Source organism: Callithrix jacchus, chromosome 6 (genome assembly GCF_049354715.1).
Source record: "Callithrix jacchus isolate 240 chromosome 6, calJac240_pri, whole genome shotgun sequence".
NCBI lineage: Eukaryota > Metazoa > Chordata > Mammalia > Primates > Cebidae > Callithrix > Callithrix jacchus.
Genome location: NC_133507.1, coordinates 156434527 through 156456415, shown reverse-complemented (window position 1 = coordinate 156456415; position 21889 = coordinate 156434527). Strand labels below are relative to the sequence as shown.

At 44.6% G+C, this 21889-nt stretch overlaps 1 long non-coding RNA gene across 2 annotated transcripts; it reads left to right on the top strand.

The window, feature by feature from the left end:
* Nucleotides 1–35: 35 nt before the first annotated feature.
* On the top strand, nucleotides 36–10996 carry LOC118154819 (uncharacterized). Of its 2 annotated transcripts, XR_004745081.3 has the most exons (4): nucleotides 36–74; nucleotides 1211–1455; nucleotides 2018–2272; nucleotides 8598–10996. It is a non-coding gene; the product is annotated as an uncharacterized LOC118154819 (long non-coding RNA). The 2 variants fall into 2 exon arrangements; XR_013519421.1 differs by lacking the exon at nucleotides 2018–2272.
* The last annotated feature ends 10893 nt before the right edge of the window (nucleotides 10997–21889 follow it).

Below are 21889 nucleotides of genomic sequence, written 5' to 3'. Positions count from 1 at the left end.
TAGCAGCCCCCACCTGAGAAGGGATGCGATCCAGAACTCTTCCTCCTGGGATGGGGTCTGGGTCACATCACCAGGTAAGCCCCCCAGATCTACCAAGTGGATGGTGCAGGGTGAGGGGAATTTACAACAGATAGTGGAGGAGGGTGAAAAGGAGTACCACTGGCACCCTCCTTAGAAGCCCACTGGGGCCCTGCTGGTGCAGCTGCAGCACATGTGTGGAGAAGCACAGGCTCAGGGAGCAAGGGATGGGCTGCAGCATCCACGAGAAAGCACAGCAAACATCTTGCAAGAGAGAACTAGCCAGTCAGCTGCAGGGGTACAGTGGGCTCCAGCCAGTTCACCTCCAGCCTCCCCCCCCCACTCCTTCCAGGCTGTCCCCAGACACTGACTGAGCACAGCCAGACACTGGAGGCTGGCAGTTTCTATCCAGTGTGGGAACTGCTCCCTGTGTGGTTGACTGAGACCTTGGCAGAGATGCATTGCATCTGAAGGTGCTCCCTGTCCAATCCACCTCCCTCTCATCTTTCACAGAGGCCAATTCCCAGCAATCCTCTGGTGGTCCTAACTCCATCTCAGCATCTGCCTCTTGGAGGACCCAACTGGGGCGTTAAGCACAATCAATGAAGGGATGAATAAAGAGAGTTTCTTAAAACACCAAGTGTGAGGATGGCCCTTCTGGAAACATCAACTCCAACAAATGGAATCGAAGTTTCAAAGAAAGAAAGTTAAGGTTTCACTTACACAGGCAGTCAGAGGAGGGTTTTTGAGCAGGATTACATTTTTCATACAAAGTTGGTGTATGTTAATAGTTACCACAGTTTGATTGGTTATGGGCAGTGGTGCTTTTCGGGAAGGGGACATTTAACATTTTTCACGGAGGAAATGTTAGGCATGGGCTTTCTGTTATCTGGTCTAAGCAAAGCAGGGAAACAAAGGGGGAAGTTAATCTATCACGAGGCTCGTTAATTAAGGAGGCAGGAGTTTTTCATCCTTGAAGTCGTTCAGCTCTCTCTAGTCATTGTACAGAAAGAGAAAAATAAAAATGCAAGGGAATCTATAATCTGAAAAACAGACGCGATAACCATCTGTGGCTCAGATCACAGTTACCACATCTCTCTCAAGGCTGGAGGTGTTTGAGGGGTTTCAACAGCTTTTAAATTGTATTTATTTTCAAATGTATGAAGCACGTATTATTCTTCCCATTTTACAGACTGGAAAGCTAAGCCCCAGGAAGGTCAAAGAGCTCATCCAGCGTCACCGAGCCGGAAAGTAGGCGAGATTTGGATCAGGTGTACCTGACTTCTGACCTAAGTTTCTTATCACCGTGTTTCCCAAATGTCCACCCACACACCACCTCTGCCACCATGTGGCAACACCTGCCCACACCCGCCCACGTCTGCCTACTGTGAGTCTTTAGTTCAGGGTCAGACACCTCTTTCTGGAAAGGGCTGTGTTGTAAGTATTTGACGGCACTGACTACACTGATCTCTGTAATCTATTTACCTCTTTTCTAATCTTTTAAAAAGAAAAAAACATTCTCAGCTTATGAGTTATACAAAAACAGGCTGTGGTCCGCTTTGGCCTGAGCCACAGCTCGCCGACCCCTGATTTCGCTTATTTTTTTCTATATACAGACTTTGTAAATGAATTTTACCTGTTTCTTTTCTTTCTTAGTTAGCTTTATTCTAAGCAGTAGTATCTGTGAAGTCCCAGGTTGGGTATGCATGCCAGTTATACGTGTTTTTAATACACACTTCAATAAATACATGCCACTTCTTATGGAAATATTGGTTCTATATCCCCATGCTTCGGACAGCAGCACATTCGACTGCCCTGCCATCTACCTGATTTGAGTGGGCATCCACAGGGTAGGTAGAGGCTGAGGAAAAAGGCTTTTTTAAAATTTTATTTTTATCAGGCAGAGTCTTGTGATTGATGTATAGCTTGGTTGGAAATGCAAACCTTCAGAGAGGCTGACAGCCGTCTGCCTGACCGGTGTGTGGTTGTTTCATACCAGGTAGAGTCAACTTCTGAACGATGACTGGTGGATTGACCATCAAACGTCCCGGCACTAACTGGTCACCATTGTCCTAGAGCCAAGGCAATCAAAACACAGCATTGATTCCTTCCTTCAGTCACCAAGCATCTACCAGAGCTTACCATGTCCTACTCACTTGCTAAATGCTGGGGATACGATGATAGCAGGTGCAGTCGTGGCCTCTGCCTGGAGAAGCCAGTGGTCCTTTGGGAGACAAACAGTAATTGCTAACCTGTGAGTAATGCACAATGGCAATAGTTCACAACCCAGTGGGACAGGCACGGATTCACATGCAAGCACGAGGTGGGGTTTGATTTAGGGAAGGAGGGGAACTTTCTTTGAGAGGTGATAGCTGTCCTGAGATTTGGCAGGTGAGCAAGACTCACGTGAGGAAAGAGGGAGAAAAGGGGGTCTGGGTAGGAGGAGTAGACTATGCAAAGGCCCTGTGGTGAGAAAGCAGTGGGCAGGGGCAGAGAGTGCAACAGAGCAGTGGGATGGAGCCAGGGAGGCCAATGGGTCGAACTGTGCAGGGCCAGAGGCCATGTCTAAGGCACATGTCTTTAGCCTGCAGTTGGCATGCTGTACAGTGCTTCAGGCGGACAGCTCCCGGGAGGACAGCTGCATTTCCCAAACATCCCTCCCATGGCAAGGGGAGACTCCTTTGAGTTAAGCCGGAGGGAGTGCAGGTGGAGGAGATGGTGAAACACTGCAACTGTCCCCACAAGACTTCATGGAAGGCTGGAAAGGGCTGCGAAAGGGGTGGTGGATGGAGGTGAACTTGATAGACACTGGGAAGTTGGAAGATTGGTAGCACTAGATGAGAGGCAGGCATCTGGTTCCAGAGAGAAAGTAAGGGTCACTGGTGACCCCCAGGTGTCTACTGGGGCATTCACTGAGAGGGAGAACAATTGGAAAAAATGTTTTAATGCAACTTTAAGCTTTTCTGATAGAGAGCTAAGCATCAGACGTCTCAGCTTTCCTTCCTTGCTTTCCCTGTCTTGCTCCAGCCGTGGCTCTAACTTTGACCTCAGATGAGAACTTCATCAGGGCTCAGATCCCAGCTCTGCCCCTGAAAGCCCTGCCCTTCCAGACCATGCATGCTGCCCAGATGAGGTTTTCCTAACCTGCCTATGATCTCTGCTGAGGTCCAGGTGCAGTCTGGTCTCTGGTGCTCAACTCTGCACCCAAATACACAGGCACGGAGCTTTTAGATACCACTTCAGAGACTTGGATTCACATTTACCAAGCTCCTCAACTAGAATTTCAATATAAAGAAGGGTCAATTTGGCATATTGCGGACGTCTTTAGGAAAGAAGGCATGCTAGATGTTGTGGATGCAAACAGGTATTAATTAGATGAGTTCCACCTTCAGTAACTGACTTATCCCTTGGCAGAGGTCCTCAGTAATCAAACAGCAGCAGAGGAATGGAAGGAGTAGGCATGTAAGTGTTACCATCAGTACCAACACAGTGCACACACCCACACATGTACAACACACACAGGCACACACACGCATGTTCTTTATAGTAGCCTATGTCATAATCAGACAGAGCATATCCTATTGTCAAGGATGATTGCCTGAGCCCAGACGACAATGCTTTTGTTCCTGATGACTGCTGTCTGTGCGTGTGGTTCTGTTCCCATGATGAAACAATGGCCCAGAATGATAATGACACAATGCCGGAGTGTTTCTAATATTATCTAACTGTCTAGGGGGTCTTTGCTTTGTACACATGAGATGAAGCACAGGAACACAGTAATAGAACTTTAACTTCTATGTTGAGGGATGCGACATTGGGTGCCTGTGTCTTACTGGCACCCTGTGAAGGTAGGTGCATTGTCTTGTGTGGTTCTTACCCCTCGTTGGGCCACTAGAAAAGCATTTGGCTTCATGGAAAAAGTGTGAGCTGTAGGGTCGGTACACCGAGTAAAGCTCCACTCCCCGTGGCCTAGTGGCCTTGCCCAAGATCCCCCTGCTCTTGGAGTCTGACAGTGTCTCCGTCTGTCAAATGGGCTCATGCCACACGTCTTATAGTTTGTTGAATTAGAAATTCACCTGGGTGCAGAGGCTCCTCCGCTTCTGGTGGTCTCATTGTGATTGATTGGTTTGGGAATTAGAGACAATCTTGGAAAAAGAAAAGAAACTGAAAAGAGCTTGTGTGTGTCTGCACACCTGCACGTGTGTATGTGTAATGTGTCTTCATGAGTGTTGTATTGGAGATATATTATAGTAAAGTATCAAGAATGGCAAGTTCAGCTGGGTGTGGTGGCTCACGCCTGTAATCCCAGCACTTTGCGGGGCCAAGGCAGGTGGGTCACCTGAGGTCAGGAGTTTGAGACCAGCCTTGCCAACATGGTGAGACCCTATCTCTACTAAAAATACAAAAATTAGCTGGGTGTGGTGTTGGGTGCCTATAATCCCAGCTGCTCAGGAGGCGGAGGCAGGAGAATTGCTTGAACCCAGGAGGTGGAAGTTGCAGTGAGCCAAGATCATGCCACTTTACTCTAGCCTGGGCAACAGAGCAAGACTCCATCTCAGAAAAAAAAAAAAAAAAGAGTGGAAACTTAGCCAGGAATGGCTACTTGCCCCTGGAATGAGTGTTTAAGAGTAAGTACAAATATCTTGGTATAAAGTGGCTCTGCTGGTTTTAGTAACATTTTAAAGGGGTGGGGGGAGGATGAGCTGAGTTGTAGATGATTCTCCCCTGCTCTCTTTAGAAGGTGCTGTTTCCCTAAAGGACCATGCTGGGCTTGCCCAGCCTGTGAGCAGCGGTCAATTGTCCTGTCCTTGGAGCACATTTCTCCTTCCCTTCTGTACATTTCTACTAGCTCCTTGGAGAACAACCAGAAGAAGTCAACAGTCCCACGTGCCTGGAAACCACATTATACAATCCATGCTTCTCTTTCATCATCGATTGAAATACAGAAGAAGATGGCCAAGTGGCATCTTGAAAGTGAACAAATCTAGAACAAATTGCAATGGAGGAGCAAATTCTTAATTACAGAGAACAATTTCCACCTTAACAGACTGGACTTTTGTCGATCAAATTGCATGGAGCAGCTGTGAAATGAAAGAACCAGCAGAACGAGCACAGCTGTGTCTAATCCACTGGATTAAGGCTGAGAAGAGATCATGTTTATACAATAGTCTTGCCCGCATGGGCTGCTTGCATCTCAGTGTGCAGGGTCTGTCAGCTGGTGCCTGCTGCCAAGTTCCACCCACGACCCAGCTCCCACGGAGGCTGGGCAGGGCAGTGGCAATCTCTGCCTGGATGGAGTCATAACACATCCCAGCCAGAGCACTGGAGCCGGGTGGGGTGGAGATGCACCACCCAGACAGCAAAGGGGCCCCGGGAGCCTGCCTATTCTCTATTTTCCATAAGGACTAACCAAGAATGCAGATATTCTCATGGAGCTGACACGAGCCTCAGGGGAATAAGAATTCTTGCTTCGTTTTTCAAACAGCTTTATTGAGATATAATTCATGTGCCTACAATTCACCTGTTTAAAGAATACCATTCAATGGCTTCGATTGTTGCAGTATTAATTTTGGAAAATTGTGGTTTTTCAAATAGAGACACACATACATAAGTGTATGTGGGAGGCAGTTTTACACAGGGTGGTCGGGAAGGGGTGACATTTGAGCACAAGAGCGGGAAGGAGGGAATGGGCTGCTCAGTGCTCCCTGAGGGAGAGGGCACGGGAGACTGATGCGGGAGCCAACTTGGGACAGAGTGGCCCAACTGGCCAAAGCAAGGAAGCAGAGCCGGGGGCGGGGGTGGTGGGGGGTGGGGAAGGTGAGGAGGAGGCAGAGGCGGGGCCTGGAGGCAGAGGCGGGGCCTGAGAGGCAGGATTTGGTTCTATTTTACGTGTGATGGCAAATAGCGATTGTTGGGGTGGGGAAGGTGAGGAGGAGGCAGAGGCGGGGCCTGGAGGCAGAGGCGGGGCCTGAGAGGCAGGATTTGGTTCTATTCTACGTGTGATGGCAAATAGCGATTGTTGGATTTGTGAAGCAAAGTGGTGCCCATGGGGAGCCCCGTCTAGGGCTGAGTGGAGAAGCAGCTGCAGCCAGCAGTGCAGGCTCCTGCATTAGGCTCAACGGGGAGACTGGGAGAGGCGCAGCTGGGAGGGAGGTCAAACTCTCCAGGAGAGGAGAGAACGAGAGAAAAATGACAGAAGGAAGAAAATGAGTAGAAGCTGGGAAGAGAAGAGATGTCAAATTCTCCAGGAAAATGAGACAAAAAGGAGAAAAAGGCAAAAGGAAAAACGAGCAAAAACTGGGAGCCACACCTCCCCGTCAAACAAGGGTGGAGTTTCCTCATGATGACCTCTGACTATCCTTATAGATGAGATGCTTCTAATTGGAGGAAAATACAGGTAGAGCATGCTTGATCTGAAAATCCGAAGTACAAAATCCAAAACTGTGAGCACCAACATAATCCACAGAAGAAAATTTCACACGTGACCGTGTGACAGGTCACAGTCAAAATGAAGTCAAATGCACCAAATGATTAAAATGTGCTATAAAATTACCTCTAGGCTGTGTTTAAGGTGTACATGAAACATAAGTGGATTTCCTCTTTAGATTTGAGTCCCATCCCCAAGATATCACATTACATATATGCAAATATTCCAAAATCTGAAAACGTTTGAAATCAGAAACATGCTGGTCTCAAGTACTTCAGATAAGAGACACTCAGCCTGTACAGCATCAAGCTGCACTCTGTTTATTCAGAGTTAAGATTCTCTTCTGCTGTCCTTTATATCTCACTGTAGATCACTCAGTCTGTGGAGTGGAGTCTAGGAGAGAATTGTCCCCAACCCCAAACGCACGGCTTGCCCCCAGGCTTTCCAGGCAGAACTCAAGGCGGGGTTTACACTCTAGTTCCCAGCTCACAGGTATGAAGGATTCATCATTAGCCTGCATTTTCCTACAGTATGCTCAGAGCTCTCCAGAGACTTGGAGATAAAAAAAATATCCCGGAAAAGAAGAGTTCTTCATGGGGTATCACGTTATAACTGAAGCCACAACCAACTCTGTGTGCAGGTGACCTGCCACCTCTGGTGAGTCTGTGGCAGACCCTAGAAGCAAAGCCTGTGACACTCGGGCAGCAATGTGGCTCCCACTGTCTCCTGTGCTTCTCTTCTTAAGAAAACACCGGTGGTCTAACTTCAGATCTGTGTTAGTCAGTTCTTGCACTGCTGTAAATACCTGAGACTGAGTAATTCACAAAGAAAAGAGATTATATTGGCTCGCAGTTCTGCAGGCTGTACAGAAAGCATAGCAGCTGCTGCCTCTGGGAAGTCTTCAGGAAACTACCAGTCCTGGTGGAAGGCGAAGAGTAAACAGGCACAGCTCACAAGGATGTGCCTCATGAGGATGTGTACACATCCTTTTTCGAAAGAGAGAGAAAGAAGGATGAGCTCATTGCTTGGGATGTTGGCACCTTATTTCGGTCTTCATTTCTGGGTCTAATTATCTACAGAGACTTAGACGGCCAATTAGTTGATTAAATGAATTTGCATCCAGAGCTTAGCGCCCATCTCTGTAGTCTCAGCTGCCAGGACTGGTAAACAGAGAAATTTGTTATAAACTATTCATGCTAATCCAGAACTTGGGATTTTTTAAGGCTAACTTAGGATGTTTCACTCTGAAAATGTTCAGCCACACCTTGCTGCTCCTCGGTGAGAATTTTGACCATTGCTGCCTCCCCAAGGCAAAGTCATTCTCCCAAGGTGGGGCTGCGCTTTTGGACAGAGGAGTTGGGGGCGGCAAACCATGCAAGTCTCCAAGCCTGCTTCCCCAAGTGGCCAGCACCTGGTGCTGCGGTCCCTGCATCCTGGCAGCTACTAGTTGGGCATCCCCTCACCTTCCTGGTGACAGGTGCCTGCTGACAAGCCAGCACTTCCACAGTACCATTCACTCAGTTGTATCTGCCTGGACAGCTACATCAAAGTGGGCCTGACAGAGGTAGCAGGTGTGCCTCAGAGCAGAAAGCTTGCACCCAAAGGTACAGCGTGCATCCGGCTTTATCCCTGCTGGCTGTGAAATCCTGGCTGGAGGCAGCTTGCTCTAATGAAGCCCCACACAATTCTTTGAGCATCGTGAGGCTCAGCAGGGATGTGTGGGCCAACATGAATAGCTCAGTTAAATTAAAATATTGGACCACGGCAAGGCCCACATGTGGTGCTCTGACCCCACAGAAAGCAGCACGCTGGGAACCCTCAGACAGGGCTGTCAGAACTCACTCACATACATCATTCTTCAGAATAAAACCCTGTTGTCTTCTGATGGGTAAGCTCCTTACGTATGGATTAAGTTTTAGTTATGAATTAATTTTGGCTTTTAAAGGGTTTTTTTAAAGGGTTACTTGAAACATCAATGAAATATTTTTCAAAACCCTTTGTGAGCCTGCTTAGCAATGCCTATTACAGCGGTGATAATAAAAAGCCTCTTCTTATTAAAGATGCACAGGAAAGAATGACATATTTTAATGATCCATGGGAACATTTTCCATGCAGCTGCATCGCTGTCTGTCCTCTGTGCTTTGATTCACAGGTTTAGGCGAGAGCATCATGAAAACCATGCGGTGGCACAGGGGTAAGAGGGAGAGAAAGAGGAAGAAGAGGAGGAGGAGGAAGAAGGAGGAGGAGGAAGAGAAGGTGGAGAAGAAGAGGAGGTGAAGACGGAGATTCACTTCATTTTTTGGCTCTCCCTACCCTAAACATGAGTCAGACCTAGAGGCAAGGGGTAGGGAACCCATTGACATCTGAGTTGATGGTAAGAGGGTTGCTGCCACTCTGGGAGCCTTTCACAGATGTGTATGAAATCCACATTGATGTATAGCAGGAGGGAATGAACCTGGCTCTGTGCCCAGGAGAACCAGAGCATATGCCCAAGGCAGAGTATTTTCAAGGCCCCATACAGGGCAGGGATGAACTGTCCTTTTGATACCCCATCCTTTCTCTTGTATTTTCTTAAAATAAACACATGGAAGAGCAGATCAGGGAGCTCTGAAGGGGACAGAGAAGAATGGGTAGAAAGTAGCACCTGGTTTTCTGCATATGGCTAGACAGTTTTCCCAATACCATTTATTAAATAAAAAATCCTTTCCCCAGTACTTATTTTTGTCAGGTTTGTCAACGATCAGGTGGCTGTAGATGTGTGGCATTATTTCTGAGGCCTCTGTTCTGTTCCATTGATCTATATATCTGTTTCAGTACCAATACCATGCTGCTTTGGTTACTGTAGCTTAGTAGTATAGTGTGAACCATGGTAGCACGATGCCTCCAGCTTCGTTCTTTTTGCTTAGGATTTTCTTGGCTATATGGGCTTTTTTTTTCATTCCATATGACATTTAAAGTAGTTTTTTTCTAATTCTGTCAATGGTAGCTTGATGGGAATAGCATTGAATCTATAAATTACTTTGGGAAATGTGGCCATTTTCATTATATTGATTCTTCCTATCCATGTTTTTCCCTTTGTTTGTGTCCTCTCTTATTTCCTTGAGCAGTGGTTTGTAGTTCTCCTTGAAGAGGTCCTTCACATCCCTTGGAAGTTGTATTCCTGGGTATTTTATTTCCTTTGTAGCAACTGTGAATGGGAGTTCACTCATGATTTGGCTGTCTATTATTGGTGTATAGGAATGCTTGTAATTTTTGCAGATTGATTTTGTGTCTTGAGACTTTGCTGAAGTTGCTTATCAGCTTAAGGAGATTTTGGGCTGAGGTGATGGGGTTTCTAAATATATAGTCATGTCATCCGCAAACAGAGACAATTTGACATTCTCTCTTCGTATTTAAATACCTTTATATTGCCCTGGCCAGAACTTCCAATACTACATTGAATAGGAGTGGTGAGAGAGGGCATCCTTGTCTTGTGCCGGTTTTCAAAGGCAATGCTTCCAGCTTTTGCCCATTCAGTATGATATTGGCTGTGGGTCTGTCATAAACAGCTCTTATTATTTTGAGATACGTTCCATCAATACTATTTTATTGAGAGTTTTTAGCATGAAAGGATGTTGAATTTTATCACAGATCTTTTTTTTCTATTATCTATTGAGATAATCATGAGGTTTTGGTCATTGGTTCTGCTTGTGTGATAGACTGCGTTTATTGATTTGCGTATGTTGAACCAGTCTTGCATCCAAGGGATGCAGGCAACTTGATCATGGTGGACAAGCTTTTTGATGTGCTGCTGGATTTGGTTTGCCAGTATTTTATTGAGGATTTTCACATTGATGTTCATCAGGGATATTGGCATGAAATTTTCTTTTTTTGTTGTGTCTCTGCCAACAAGATTGAAAACCTGACTTAGTAGTATGCACCTGTAACAATAACTGAGTGTTGGCCAATCCCAGTACCCACATGTCAACCACTCATAGACTGCAGAGTGTTCAAACTGTGTCCAAATAAGGCAAATGCTGAGCTATAATCAACCCCTCTGTTTCTGTACCTCATTTCCAGTATCTGTATATCACATCCCTTTTTTGTTTAGAAATTTGTTCTGACCACGAGGCACCTCTGGAGTTGCTCCGAATCTGCTGTGATTCTAGAGGGTGTCCAGTTCACAAATCATTCATTTCTTTTTTTTCTCAATTAAACTCCATTAAATTAAAGAAGGAAAGAAAGAGAAAGAAATAAAGCAATAAAGCAAGCAAGCAAGCAAGCAAGAAAGAAGCACCTGTGAGACTTTCTGTTCTGCCCCCATTAGCCATGTGATTTCAGCACATTCTTCAACTTCTTTGGGTCTGAGTCTCTAATTTGTCATTTTGGGGGCAAGACTAGCTGACCCTTAAGGTCCCTTTTAGCATTTCTATGAGAGGATCCCGTGAGCCCGTGAACTGACATTTTAACAAATGACATCCAAAGAAACTCATGACAGAAAAAAATTTTAAGAGTGACTAGTTACTAAGGGAGGTTGAGGAACTTTATTTCCTGAAGCCTCCTTAAGAGTGAGCAGACCAGCTCTCCTCCTAGTCTCATTTAAGTGCAGTTTCGCCAGAGGGGAGAGGGCTGACCCTGCGGCTTCTGGATTCCGTGAACAGCTTCGTCATTCTGTAATTCCGCAAGCCCATCTTTTGTGGAGGGTTGAGGACCACAGCCTGGAATCTCAGCTGTGTCTCTTCCTTTGCAAAGTTGAATTAGGCCACAGGTGCTGGCAATATACACATAAGAGGACTGGCCCCAGTGCTCCAAAGACACAAATTTCACTCCAAGGACATTATTCAGGCCATGGAGATTCTCCTCCTTAGTGTGCTGTTTCCGGATGAGTGATTGGCCCTTGACAATGAAACTGATTCTACCACTTGTGTTGCATGTATTCTACCACTCATGTGGTATTCTATCACATATGTATTCCACCACAGTGAAACTGATCCTAGCATTTACGTTGCATGTATTGTACCACAGTGAAACTGATCCTAGCACTTACGTTGCATGTATTCTACCACAGTGAAACTGATTCTAGCACGTACGTTGCATGTATTCTACCACATATGTATTCTACCACAGTGAAACTGATCCTAGCACTTACGTTGCATGTATTGTACCACATATGTATTCTACCACAGTGAAGAACTGATTCTAGCACTTGTGTTGCATGTATTCTACCACATATGTATTCTACCACATATGTATTCTACCACAGTGAAACTGATTCTAGCACTTACGTTGCATGTATTCTACCACATATGTATTCTATCACATATGTATTCTACCACAGTGAAACTGATTCTAGCACGTACGTTGCATGTATTCTACCACATATGTATTCTACCACAGTGAAACTGATTCTAGCACTTGCGTTGCATGTATTCTACCACATATGTATTCTACCACATATGTATTCTACCACAGTGAAACTGATTCTAGCACTTACGTTGCATGTATTCTACCACATATGTATTCTATCACATATGTATTCTACCACAGTGAAACTGATTCTAGCACTTGCGTTGCATGTATTCTACCACATATGTATTCTACCACATATGTATTCTACCACAATGAAACTGATTCTAGCACTTACGTTGCATGTATTCTACCACATATGTATTCTACCACAACGAAACTGATCCTAGCACTTTGTTAATGTTACGATGCACATTTGGATCGTGTTTCTGTGCTGCTTGGCAGTTACTATGTAAATTATTTAACACCTTCTTAAAAACCGAGTATGGATCAAATATTAACAAATGAAGTCACTTTAATTATAATGGGTGATACGGTTTGAATATTTGTCCCCTCCAAACCTCATGTTGAAATGTGATCCCCAGTGTTGGAGGTGGGGCCTGATAGGAAGGGTTGTGTTCATGATGGTGAATCCCTCACGAATGGCTCGGTGTCCTTCCCACAGGAAAGAATGAGTTCTTGCTCTAATCGTTTTTGCAAGGGCTGGTTGTTGGATAAAACCTGGCACTTCCCTCTCCTCTCTCTTCCTTCTTCTCTCTCCCATGACACCTGCTCCTCCTTCACCCTCCACTGTGAGTGGAAGCTTTCTGAAGCCCTCACCAGAAGCAGATGCTGATGCCATGCTTCTCTTAGACATAATGAACTGTGAGCCAAATAAACCTCTTTTCTGGCCAGGTGTGGTGGCTCACGCCTGTAATCCCAGCACTTTTGGAGGCCAAGGCAAGTGGATCACGAGGTCAGGAGTTTGAGACCAGTCTGGCCAATATGGTGAAACTCCGTCTCTACTAAAAATACAAAAATTAGCAAGAATTGCTGGCACATGCCTGTAGCCCCAGCTACTCGGGAGGCTGAGGCAGGAGAATTGCTTAAACCTGGGAGGTGGAGGTTGCAGTCAGCCAAGATTGTGCCATTGCACTCCAGCCTGTGCAACAGAGAGACTCCATCTCAAAAATAAATAAATAAATAAACCTCCTTTCTCTATAAATCACCAGCCCTGTGTATTCCTTTATAGCAATACAAACAGACTAAGGCAACAGCTACATTTACTATTTTGAAAACTACTAGTACAAAAATAATTTTAGTGCAAAGGTCTTAACCTTTAGGTTTTACAAGATTGGATGTTGACATATATATTTTCTGTTAATCAACTCAAATACATATTTGAGCATCCAATGTTTTACATGATGAACTTTTTTTCCCTCTTAACACAGAAAATATTTGCCAACTAGAAAGGTGAACCAGCATACTTCAGAAGCTCAGGGGGGAAGTGCAGACAATACACATCTGAATTCCTTGCCCTCGTAAGTCAGTGTTCAGTCTCCACATATTGAGGCTACATCTCAGACCCGCTCTGTGGAGTGGCAGGGAGGAAGCTATGGTCCTGGGGCTCCAGTGATGGCATTTGGGAGGCAAGGGGGTAGTAAGTGCCACCAGAAAAGCAACTCTGGTCCACAGTTTCACTGTGAGGATGGAAAAGTCTACAGCGGGATTGTTTTGCAAATAACAGTAAATCTGTCATGTTCCTGAGGAATCTCAGCCCTCATTCTCTCTGAGTCCCCTGAGCACCCTGTCTGAGAGCATTATCTTTGTAAGTGAAAGGCCAGACCTTGCCAAGAGCTCAGTGTTCCTCCCTGCAAAGTGCACTAAAGCACCTCATAGCACTTTTCAAAACTCCGCTGTAGAGAACTCATCTGAGGGAACACCAGTTCAACATGCACAGTGGAGGATACCCATGCACGGGAGTATGCGCTCATCTTGCTAATATCATCCTTGGCCACCCAGACTTTGGGTGGCTGGGGACAGCTGGAAATGAGTTACTACAATCATGCTGGGTCACAGCGTGACTTTAGAAATTAATATTACTTTAGTTTATTCGAAGTAAAGTAGTTTCTAAAGTAATTAGTTTCCAATTACTTTAGGAACTAATATTGTTTTATGTCTACTAATAATGAAGCAGGTGCCAAAGTCTTCAAGTCTCTGAAGGAATCAACCTGTGTTTAAAACTAGAACCAGAAGGACCAGAACATGACTCAAAATGGAGCAGTAGTTTCCCAGAGGACAGTATGTATCCCCATCAGTGAAGAATTACTCAAAGCACAGGGTAATATCCTGCTTAGCTCACTCTAAGACAAATGAAAACGTTTTTGATATAAACATTTGATGTCAGTGGAGCGCAGTGGCTCATGCTTGCAATCCCAGCACTTTGGGAGGCTGAGATGAGTGGATCACCAGAGTTCAAGAGTTCAAGACCAGCCTGGCTAACATGGGGAAACCCTGTCTCTACTAAAAATACAAAAATTAGTCGGGCAGATGTGCCTGTAATTCCAGTACTTGGGAGGCAGAAGCAGGAGAATAGCTTGAACCTGGGAAGTGGAGGATGCAGTGAGCCTAGATGGTGCCATTGCACTCCAGCCTGGGTGACAGAGTGAGATTCCATCACAACAAAACAAAACGAAACATTTGGTATGACGGGGATGTGGAGTGGCAGACACTTGTTAACTGCTGGTGGAATGCAAAATGGAACAGGCACCTTGGAAGATGCTTGGCTCTTGCTTACAAAAGTAAACAGTCTTGCTTCAATTCAGCAGTCATACTCCTTGGCATTTACCCACACGAACTGAAAACGTGTGTTCACACAAACATCTGCACACAGATGTTTCCAGAAGCTTTATTCATAACTCATGAAACTTGGAAGCAACCGAGATGTCCTTCAGTAGGTGCTCAGATAAAGAAACTGGCATGTCTAGGCAACGAACTATTATCCAATAATAAAGAGAAATGAGCTACCAATCCATGAAAAGCCGTGGCAGAAGCTTAAATGCTTGTAACTAAGTGAAAGAAGTCAGCCTGAAAAGGCCACAGACTGCATGGTTTCAACTCTATGCCATCCTGGAAAAGGCGCAACTAAGGAGATAGTAAAATGGTCAGTGGTTACCAGGGGTTTGGCTGGGAGGAGAAAAGGAGAGACGAATAGGTGGAGCACAGAGGACTTTCAGGGCGGCTAGACCACTCTGTATGATACTATGATGGTAGGTGCCTGTCTTTATGCATGTATCAAAACCCACACAATATGTCCAGGCACAGAGTGAAGCTGAATGTAATCTGTGGACTTTAGTTAATAATAATGTGTCACCACTGTCTCATCAGGAGTAACAAATGTAGCAGCAAAGCAAGGTGTTAGCAATAGAGGAAACAGTGGGGAAGGGTGCTGAGGGATATACGGGAACTCTGCACTTTTTGCTAAATGTTTCTGTAAACCTAAAACTGCTCCAACGATAGTCTATCAATTTAAAAATATTTTAAAAGCTTATCTAAGAAGTCATTGTGGGAAGAAATAAGATCATTGGTGAATTTATTTATACTTGTTCTCTTTTTTTTTTCTATTTTATGATTTAATTTCTCCTGGAGGGCAGGTAGGGGCACCATGCTTGTATTTCCATGCCAAGGGCCTCCAAAGATTGACAAACACATCTGTCTCCATTACAGGAGAAACCAAATGGGCTTTCTTCACACATGATAACATTGTAGTGTATCCCAAGTCCTCTAGCAAGGGCTTTTCACAAGTCTGATAGGTTATTACCAGAATATAATAATGGCAGAATTCATTTCTCCCTCTGAGTAATGAAAGCCCCGGATCTCCAGCAACCCCAAAGATCTCGGGTGGAGGAGGTTAGGGCAAAGGTCATCTGGGAATTTGTCCTGATCCATGAGGGCACCGTTCTAACCCCAGGCTGTAGGCTCCCAGCAGGGGTTAGAGGAGGGATCAGCGTAGAACTGGTTTTGTTATGTCTTTGGGCTGAGGGTACGAGGGCCTGTTCAGTCATTCCAAGTGTCCTGCCTCTCTTGGGAGAACGTATTTTTTTCCACATGAAAAATAGGTTAATGTGAATCTCGATAGCCGCCCCCAGAGTGCAGTCCCCTGACTTCAGGAGGATGAGAAACCCACAGTGGAGGAGGAGCTTCTCCCCAGAGAAGGGAAGGGAAGCCATGTCAGTTGGGAGCAAAGACACCTTTCCCCTGCATCTCCAACTTCCTGAGCCTCTAGCATCTGCCTTTGTCCCTCGATTCCTTTTTATTGTGGCAAGATACACCTAACATGAAATCCACCCTTGAACCCCTTTACAAGAACAGCTCAGTGGCGTTAAATACTCTCTTCCTGTTGTGCAGACATCCCCATCATCCATCCACAGAATTCTTTGGATTTTGTAAAGTGGAAATTCTGTACCTGTTGACTACTAACTCCCCACTCCCCTCTCCCTCCATTCCCTGGCCACCGCCATTCCATCTCTCTGGGAATGTGATTACTCCAGGGACTTGGAAGAAGGGGAGTCATATGGTTTTGTCCTTTTGTGACTGGCCTCACTTTATCCAGCATAATGTCCACAAGGTCCATTCAGGCTGTAGCATATGGCAAGATGTCCTTCCTTTTTAAAGGCTGAATAATATTCCTTTCTGTTTTTGTACCACATTTTGTTTATTTATTCACCCGTTGAGGAATACCTGGGTTGCTTCCACCTTTTGGCTATTGTAGAGAATGCTGCCATGAACACAGGGATACAAATACCTCTTTGAGACCCTGCTTTCAATGCTTTTGAATATGTACTCGAAAATAGAATTGCTAAATGGTAGCATAATTCTGGTTTTTATTTTTTGAGGCGCTGCCACACTGTTTCCCATAGAGGCCATACCATTTTACATTCCCACCAACAATGTACAAAGGTGTGAACATCCTCACCATGCTGGCTGTTTTCTGTTTTTTTTTTGATAGTAACCTTCCTAGTGGGTGTGAGGTGGCATCTCAGTGCAGCTTTGCTTTGCAGTTCCCTAATGATGGATGATGTTGAGCATCTTGGCAAATGTTTGGTGGCCATTTGTATGTCTTCTTTGGAATTTTTTTGCTTTTAGAATGAAGAGCTGTCATTATCCTAAGCAAATGAATGCAGGAACAGACAACCAAATACTGCATGTTCTCACTTATATGTAGAAGCTAAACATGGACACAAAGAAGGGAACAACAGACGTCGGTGCCTACTTGTGGGTGGACGGTGGGAGGAGAGGATTGCAAAACTACCTGTTGGGTCCTGTGCTTATTACCTGGCTGAAAAGATACTTTGTACATCAGCCCCTGCTCCCCCTCCCCACCAATACTCAGTTTACTTATATAGAAAACCTGCACAAGTACCCCTGAACCTAAAATACAAGTTAAAAAATAAAACAAAATAAAAGGAAGAGCTGGACAGGATCCTGGGGGACCAGCGGCCAGCTCCCTCTCCGGCTCCGAGGCTGCGGTGTGTTGGCCTCAGTCTGGTCTGCTATGGGCCCTCGAGGTCTTCATCTTCCTCACTGGAGCATGGTCCTTCAGTTTCACAACCTCCGCTGACCTGTCTTACCCCTGCCTCCAGGGACCACATGAGGACAGGTGCTGGGTTCTGCCCACTGCCCCTACTCAGCACCTCAAACCACCTCTGACCCACAATACACAGCCGACGAGTGAATCTTCTTGGATTTGACCCAAGTCTTCAGCACTGGGAGTCGCAGCGCCATGCTGAGAGTCAATTCTCTATTTGGGAAAAGCATGGCTACCAATAAACCCAGAAACTCCATTTCCTCTTCTTTATTCCTGTGATTTTATTTTACCATACTTTCCAGATTTGCTGTCTCTCTCTTCCTCTCTCTGTATCTTCTTTTCAGCCCAGGATATTCTAAGGAATGTGATGCGAGAAGGGACACCTGTTTAGGTCCTCTGAAGAGCCTGGGACCATCTTGTACTTTTTGTCTACACCCATCTTCTCTCACGCCCCTCCACCCTCCACTGCAAGCCTCTCTTCCTATTCTCCCAGGCCAGTGATTGACAAAAACCGTGAGAGAACCTAGCCAATATCCTCTCATTAATGACAATTAGTCAGGTGGTAGCTAGCAGCTCAGGTAACCTGAGAAAGGTGCCCTTTCTCTCTTTTTCACGGTGCACTCTTATCTTTCTATATTTTCCTGGAAAATGAATAAACGCCGACCCACCCCTCCCTGACTGCCAAAAAGATCTATGTGCATTTGTGTTTAACACTCAACTCCAGGCTTAGTGACACAGTCTAGTTAAACCCAAACCCCACATTAATGCTCTTATATCTTCAGAGATTACATTTAGAGATACTTTGTATACACAGGAAACATCACCCACACTTTGAAGTGCATTTTTTTATGGACGAGCTGTAAGTAATCTTCACTTAAAAAAAAATCAATGAGATCGAGACCTGCCTGGCAGGGTCATTGTAAGAATTAAATTAAATCACAAATTTAAAGTCCCCAGCTTGTTAATAGGACCACAGTAAATATTTTTATGCAAATCGAATTTTACTCGGTGACTCTGAAAATAACAATACCTAAAACTGTGTAGCCCATCACAGTCTAATGGGGTCTTTCTCAAGCTCTGCCTTACTTAATCTCCTTAGCGATCCTGTGAGGCAGTTACTGTGCTACTACAGAGAATGCTAATTGCAAATCATCTTGGGGTTAGAGATATTTCCATGTCAGACAGTGTCTGCCAGTAGCATTTTAAGCTTTTCAAGCTGGTGTGCTCTTTTTAACCAGAGCAGAGATCTTGAATGATGTGGCCTGAATGAGCCTTTGCAATGTACTTCTTGCCAAAGGCATCCACCTCCCTGTATCCTTGTCTTCTCATTATGCATCCATATGCTAGCAAAGCTGGGTTTGGTTTGAGGGTTCGTTTGCCCCTTGCCTCCTTCCTCTTCTTCCTCCCTCCTCCTAAGCAGCAGCAATTTCTCCTTGGCACTCTTCTCCCTACTTACATCGCTTCCTGGAGCTATGGAAAAGCACTTAGTTAACTAACCTACCATGCGAATTTAGGTGGCTTATCTTTTCTTGAGAGAGAATGGAAAAAAATGTATTTGATCACATGACATTGATTCGCAGGAAGAAATCTGTAGGTACCTGGGAAGCCTGCAGAAGTCTTCCGACAGTTTCCTTCTTTCCAGGACCTTCCCGTTGAAATGTGGATGTATAGACCTTGCTTTGCCAGAACAGACAAGAAAATAGTGCAAGGCCTGTCAGAGATGACTTCACTGCCTTGTGGACAAAGGAAATCATGCAACATGGATTCATCTCAAAAAGCCTTGGAGAATTCTGGAATCCTTTAACAGAATGGAAACCTCGACCAGCAAAGTGAGCTAATAATGGAAGCACCGAGTCTATGACTCACAAATGATTTTAAACCCATGATTTTCAGCTCGTTGGCCTCGAAATCAAATACTGAGACCAAATGTCAGAGACCATTTCACAATTCTGACTTCTCATTCAAGATCAATAGCAGCGGTCTTCTCATTGCAAGCAGGATAGGCACCTAGTCCTGGCTGCTTAGAGATGGAGCTGGAGAGGGGCAGAGGCTTTTGCTTGGCTTTGTTTCATTGTTGCTGTTGTTCTGTGTGTGTTTTAAAAGAAGCTTATTCCAATTAAGCAAGCACATAAGTGGATTCTAGAAAGACCACAGCACAGTCTATCTCTTTATGCCCTACCTACTTTTACTGAACTCATACACCACCCACAGTTGGGTGGGGATTTCCTGACACATCTTGCCCCTATTATCCAATGGGCAATAGGTCTTTCATGGGCAGTAGATCTGAGTGTTTGATGCAGGCTCTCTACAGAGCCATCTTGGACTAAAGGAGTAAAAATAGTCTTTCCATTGGACCATCTCTCCTCCTGTCATATCCTCCTCACAGAGCTCCAGATCATCTTAGCACCCCCCACACCAAAGGTTGTTCTGTCCCTTCCTTTTCCTTGAGATAACAACAAATCACAACCTGCTAAACTTATTAAAACTATAGGATCTCCTTCGAGAGCTGATGAGAGTTTGTCCTGCCAAGCATCAGTCAAATGTTTAAGCTACATCTCTGTAAAGTAGCTTGCAATTCGTTTGGGAACATCTTGATACAGAGTGTTGGACAACTTAGCCCTGATATTTTTTGGGAAGTGAATAGCTTGCAGAATAAGGTGCCTCAGATTTGATCTGGATTCTTTCTCCCATTTGCGTCCATCCATATGAATCTCCTAGAAAGTCAGGACTTAAAGGTGATTCATCATTCTAATTACCATGTGGCCCAGTGGGTTATGAACCAGTAAACTAAAATCTTAATAAAGCACACATTCTCTCTGTCTTTCCATTCAGGGACAATGCTTCTTGCGATTCACTTTGACAAAGTAGAGCGGACATGTCCAAGACCCCAGAACACTTAGTTGATTTTTGAGTGTTAAATCAACGTTGCCTTCCTGAGAAACATCACACTTGGTCATGGTGCATCAACCTTTTTATATGTTGCTGGATTTGGTTTGCTAACCTTTTCTTGAAGGATTTTACATTTATATTCGTAGGAAGCGTTGGTCTGTAGTTTTCTCTTCTTGTGATATCTTTGTCTGGTTTGGATATCATATTGAGGTGGGATCTTCTTCCAGTCTTGCTCCCCACAGCTGATTTTAAATTCAGTATCTAGAATACATTCTAAATGCAAATCAAGTCAATCACGTTCTGACCCCACCTCCAGTGGCTTCCCCATGCAGACCAAAGTCTCCAGTGCCTACCTCCTGACCTTCGTGTCTTGATCTCTCTCTCTCTCTCCTGTGACTGTAGCACACTAGTCTTTTTGAGTTTCTGTCAACCTGTCATGTTACTTTCCTCCTTGGGGCTTCTATCCTTCCTGTTTCCCTCGACTGGAAAGCCGTGAATGACCCCTTCTGATCATGCAGGTCGGTACACAAACATCAGTTCCTTGAAGGCCTTCTCTGAAGACCACACGTAAAGTAACTTCTATTCCATGGTCACTCCTTGCCCATTATTCTGCCTAATTGGTTTGAGCTCTTATGCTCTGATTTCACACTATTTGTTCATTTGTTTATGGCTTATCTCCCCTACTATAGTGTAAATTTTATGAAGGTGTGGATTTTGTCCTATTCCCTAATGGACCATCGGTACCTGAGACCGCGAGAGATGCTTGGTAAATGCTAATAAATGTTTTTTGAATGAATGAAATGCACAAAGATTTCTGTATGAGGATATTAATCAAATAGTTATTTATAAGAGTAAACATAAATGTCCAACAGTAGAGAAGTTGCCAAATAAGTTAAAATAGCCACAGAATGGAACAACATGTAGTCATTTAAAATAATGTTTTACATTTTCTAATGACATGAAAAATTTGTGTAATATAACATTGTGTGAAAAATATGTTACATCTCGATATAATTTGAGCCTAATTATATTTTATGTTGTAATTACATATATAAAATAAAAGACAAGGATCAAAATCTTAACAGTGATGGTCTCGGATAGAGAGTTTTGAGCGATTTCAAAATTTTTTTTCTATGTTCTAAATTTTCCCTGATAGGCACTCCTTATTTTAATGGTAAAATTTGTTTAAAATTATTATTGCTCTATAACTTAAATATAGCATTTCGGAGCATATAAATTTTCAAATGAGAAGAAAAACTCACTCCTAAGCTGAAGTGTTACTTCTAGTAATCTTTCAAGTAGAACTTTCTACAGTGGTTCTGATTACGTAGTGGACTGATGGCTTCCTTGTGCTTCTTTTTGCCTGAAGAAGCCGGGAGGAGGCTTGGTTTGCTCTCTTTGTAATGCCAACTGATTCCTGATGCCCACAACCCACTTCGAGCTACAGACTGTCACTTCCTGATGGGAGACCACATTCCCTGTGTCTTTCTCCATCCTGTGGAGTCTACTGTGCATCTCACCCCGGCTCCATGTTGATGGAGCTGACCACACAAAGCACAGCCCTGCCTTCACTGGCCTGTGTCCCGTGGCTTCCACCCACTCAGAGCAGGACTGGCAGGTGGACTTCCCCTCCAATTTCAGGGCTTCAGGGGCTCCCAACAGGCAAGGTTTTCTGGAGGTTGCTAGGAGCCATGCTAATGACC